Source organism: Halyomorpha halys, unplaced genomic scaffold, assembly GCF_000696795.3.
Source record: "Halyomorpha halys isolate HHAL.00 unplaced genomic scaffold, Hhal_1.1 Scaffold541.1, whole genome shotgun sequence".
Taxonomy (NCBI): Eukaryota; Metazoa; Arthropoda; class Insecta; order Hemiptera; family Pentatomidae; genus Halyomorpha; species Halyomorpha halys.
Genome location: NW_027112673.1, coordinates 18,426 through 24,021, shown reverse-complemented (window position 1 = coordinate 24,021; position 5,596 = coordinate 18,426).

The window sequence follows — 5,596 nt, the reverse complement described above, 5'->3', positions numbered from 1 at the left end:
AACTTGAGTGGAGAATCTGACCATTGCCAGAACTCCAATTGTCCATTTTTTTATTTTAATAAGTCCCTTGGCCACTGCCGTTTCAACCTTCTAGGTGGGCTGTAGGGGTTGGTGGAACTAGATAAGGTTTGAACCAAAGGATTAGGATGGTTGGAAAGTTGGAGTTTAATTTAATAACCTATGTAAAAGTCACTAAGTTTTAAAAAATAAATCAGATAGTTTTCAATATCACTATTTTATAAATTATTTTATGAGATGAAAGTCTGATAAAAAAAAAAAAGAAGTTATTAGAAAGCAACTTTGCAACCTACTGAACATTTTTAAAAATAATATTGCTGTAACGAATCAGCTAAACTGTTTATTAAATATTGGCATCAGTATTGACAAAAAACTCTCCCATCGAGAGGAATTTATAGTAGTTGGCTATAGAAGGCCAGAAGAAAGAACAATATAGATAAATATACAAAAACATAAATAACAAAAAAGAGCCCTCACAAGTACAACGAAAGAGAAACATAAAACTAAATATTCTTTATAACTTTTTTCCACCTGGATTTGTCCCTCGCAACCAGCCGCCAGTTTTCGCCTACACACTGTTACTACATTCCTCCACTCGCGATGTTGTCGCCCCCTTTTCCTGCTGTCGTCTCTCGGTATCCACTCTGTGCAAGCCTTGATCCATCTATCGTCTTTCATTCTGACCAAGTGCCCAGCTCAGCTTCATTTTAATCGGTGGGCCTCAACCCTTAGACTTTTAATATTTACTTTTTGAAGAATCTCTTCATTTTGTATTCTTTCTCGTTTCTTAATAAACATTAAACTCCTTAGGAGCTGCATTTGCATGGTATCCAGCTTCAGTTCAAGTTTTTTTTGAGCCCCATAGAGAACCGTGTGGGATATTTAAATGTGGTCAAAACTCTGATTTTAAGATCTAGTGATATGTTGCTTTTTTTTTTCCATCTAATAGTAAATTTGTTTAGCGGGTCACTGAAGAGGATCTAGGAGGGTAAATTCCGGAGAGCGAATTTGTTGATCGGGTGAATTAAAGAATTATGAAGTGGTGAAATCGGAGGAGCAGAAGTGGGGAAGAAAAAAGGAATGAATTGAAGTATTTGTATTTGGTGTATAGACTGAAATTGATCGTAAAAGGAAACCTGTGGCGAAAAAAAATAGTTTTCTTTATATCTTATTATACTATGTAATTATATGTAATTTATATATGTCCGATTACGGATTGATAAGTATGCTGTGTGATATTGCAACCTGATGTATTCAGGCAACATGGGCGAATAAAGTATTTCTCTCTCTTTCTCTTTCGGAGAGACCAATATTTACACCACCCCAGCTTTATTCTTTTTTCTATTTCCATATTCACATTCCCTTTGGAAGTTATTGTCTGCCCTAAGTAAATGTACTCCTCTACATATTCTATCTCACTATTTTTTAAATAAATTGGTATTTCTATTGAATTTGTCATGATTTTTGTTTTCGATGTATTCATATTAAGCCCATATTTCTTGCTAATGTCTACTACACTCTTATCATTCTTCTTAAACCGTCAATGCCCGGAGATATTATACACATTTTGTCAGCAAATATTAGATTGTTTAGTATTTTCCCATTGATAGATATTCCCAGGCTTTCTCAATTTAATTCTCTGAATAATTTGTTTAAAATACAATTAAACAGAATCGGAGATAGAGGACACCCTTGTTTCCCTCCTCGTTCCACCTCAACGTAATCACCGTCCCTATCCAACGCCACGAATGGTTTTTGGTTTCTGTATGACTTCATGGTGACTTCCATGTAGAGTTTGCTAAGGCCAGATTCACGCAATGCTTCCCAAATATATTTATGCCTGATCGAGTCGAAAGCTTTGAAATAGTCGATAAAACATAAATAGACTCGCCTGTCATATTATCTACTTGTTGTTGGTGTTGACTGAGGCTTTAGGGCGTAAAACCCTGAGGTCATCAACGCCCATGATATCTACTTTTCTCAATGAGCCGATTAATACATTGGAGTTAATCTGGGTCGGAAGCCAGCCTGTTCTGTATCATGATCCTGATATATAATTTCTATTATTCTGTTTTTTGAAATATTACAAAATAGTTTGTAGGTACTTTGAGTTAATGAAATCGGGCGAAAATTTTCCAAGCTATCCTTTTGTATGGATGACCATAATCTCGCTTACTTTTCACTCGCTAGGGATTAACTTTTCATTGATTATTTTATTAAAGATGATCTCAAGCGGTTTTATCGAAACTTCTTTACCTTCAATAATAAGCTCCTTTGGTATACCATCACTACCTGCTGTTTTTTTTTCTTTTTCAATCCTTCAATAGCCTTTTCTACCTAGAATGCTCAAGTCCTCGTTATTTCCCTTTACTATTTCAGGATGGTATTTTGTTTTTACTTTAGTATTGTCTTTATATAAGTTCCTGTAATAATTTCCTGTAATAATCTCTTGTACTATTCCTTACCGGTTTGTTATAGTGATTCCCCTTGATGTATTGATCTTTTTAATTAGCGTTTTATTAAAAGAACCACTATGCTGTTTAATTTCTTTTATGGAACCTGTACTCGATAAACAGTCATATATTATTCTTTCATTATAAAGCTGGAGTTCTATAGCAATATTTTTCCTGACGAACCTCGGCATGCTTGTGGTTTTTGCTCCCATGATTTATCGACAATCGATAATCTATAGCAATCTATTAATTGGTGCGGCTATTTTGTAAAGGACGGAGTTTAATTCCAAGAAATGGGAATAAATTACGTTTTGTTAACTTCGAAAGGCTGATTATTTTATTAAGAAAGGTAATAAAATTAGAAAAACTAACGATGGCTTAAAAAATCGTAAGAAATACTTCTGGTCTAATTTTCCTTTTTTTTTAAAGTTCTTGCGGCACACTGAAACGATTTAACAAGGTTTACAGCGCTCCTATTATTATTATTTTTAGTTATTAAAGATTCAAATGAATAAATTATGTACTTGATAAAAATAAACGCTTTTTAAAATAAGTTATTGTGATTGAGTCAGATTTATTTCCCTAGCCATTTGTGCATGACTGAAAGATTTAATAAAGTTGAAATCAGTAATCATTATTCTCTATCAACTATTTTATTTAATTTAGCGCTAGAATAGGTTATTAGAAATGGGATGCTTACAGGAATGAGTTTAATTTTAGATGGTAAAATACCCGTGTTTGGGTATGCTGATGATTTGCTAATATTGATTAATTATGTTATTTTATTTATTTATTTTTCATACAGATAGTTTGATTATGTTCATCTTGTTTATTCTTTTGTTTGTATATATTTTCAGAGAATTTTTTTTTTTTTTTTTTTTTAATTTGTTTTTTTTATTTTAGTATGTATGAGATCATTCATCACTATTACCTATTGCCCACAACTGAGTGGCAGATTGTAATATCTATCTATAAATAAATCTATCAATCAAAAAAAAAAATATTGATTAAGTACGAGGAAACTATAAAAACTAAATACAGCTACTTTGATAAAATTTAGTTTGGAACTAGGTTTCGATATACATACCGATAAAACAAAATACTTGATTAGAAGAAGAAATGGCAGTAATTTTGGTGATACAGATATAGGAGGAAATGCATTTCAATAGGTAGAGAGGTTTAAGTATTTATAGTCTGCTGTAAGTAGAAAAAACAAAGTTGATGAGGATATAAAGGGTGGAAATGTTTGTTATTTTTCAATTTCGAATTTGCTAGCGTCTTCTGCCAAGAAACTTAAAAGTTGGAAATTACGAAACTTATTAAAATTATCCTTTCTACTGTTCTTAATCAATGCCTCCTAAACTGAGGAAGAACTGTGCCTTAAGCTGTTTGAAAAAAAATTAAAAACATTCGGATAATTATGATTAATTACATTCGGTAACAGGATGAATTACCGGTTATTTAAAAGAATATGCAAAACTAAATTCGGAGAACTGTACGTGAGAAGAACAATGCAGATTGTAACATATCTGCAAATAAGATGTGCATGTAAGTTTCCTTACCAATGTTAATAAACATACAACGGGTTGGTAAACGACTGAGTGGTAGACCAGAGCATTGGTGGGAGGATTTCATCAAGACAGATCTTGTAAATTCAGGTTTGGGGAGACATCACTTCACAAATCGGCATCGAACATTCGGGTTCGCTAAGCCTTTATTATTTTCCTTATTAGTATTTTTAAAATTAATTATTTTTTTAAATTAGTGTTGGTTTGTTACCTCTTTAAAAATGAAGTTATGAATAACCAATAAGTATGAACAAGGAGGAGGTATTTATTTAATCCAGTGCCAGAATAACAGGACGAATTCGTCGATGAAAAAGAATGTCATGAAATTGACTAATCAGGTTAATATCAACAGAAATTTGAAAAATGAACTTTAAAATTTATATATTTATGTTGTAAAACTCGAGTTTGAAATTAAAGATATGAAAATTTATTTGAAACACTCGAAGGAAATTCTTTGTAGGTGATAAGCGTTGATGAGTACAAACATTCTTGTTTATCAGGTTTACATTTGAGTGACTAACACAATGTCGTGAATAATATATCAACTTATTCAAACACTGTACATTTTATATTGTAATAATAATAGAAAAATACGTTTGTTCAGAAACAATATTATATCGCTATCTCTATTTAATATCTATGTATTATTATAATTATAAATTCGATGATATTTTTACAATAATTATTTCATACAAATTATCAAGACTACCACTTGAACGAAATGTACCAAAGGTATGAAAACTGGTTTTTAATAGGATTTGAACCTCTTAGGAAGAGATGTAAGAGTACCCGTATGTAATCAATATGGAATGCTGCATCTACACGTTTGCTGTTTGCTACGAATCTAAGGCTTGTACAAATGGAATGCTACGTCTACACGTTTGCTGTTTGCCACAAATCTAAGGCTTGTACAAATGCTTGGTAAACAAAGGAAGTAATAAACGTCGTATCCACATGCTTGTTTTTGCTTTTGAATTTTCATGAACGGTTCCATTTAATTTATTTTCACTATAAAAAAGAACAATATTAAGATAAGCCAAATGAAAAGGAAACATAAATATCAGCAATGTAGGTTGTGGTTGACATGAATTCATATACTACATTCATGTACTACATAACCATAATATATAAATTCAACCTTCGTTCTAGAATTTTTATCAGAAACTTTTTAATTTAATTACCTAGACATATAATGTCTTCATAAAAACATATTTGCACTATGTTAATTTAAAAATAAACTGCTAAAGTTGATTAACATGGTTTGAAACCATGTATTCACTCCGAATCAATAGAATTTTAAAATATACAACCATGAACAAGAGTTAATTATTAACTCCAAAGATTGGTGGAATTCTTTTGATGAATTAAAACATGGAGAGCACAAATATTCATCTTTAGGCAATTCTAAACAAATGCTGACTGAAAAAACCGCGTGAATGCATCACAAGCGCTTTTCGATTTCTGCCCAAAAACTGATACTCTCTGGGTCAGTCGCTAATTCAGGCCAACTTGTACCAGCCAAAACAAATAACACATCCACTCGCTAGCGCATGCGCG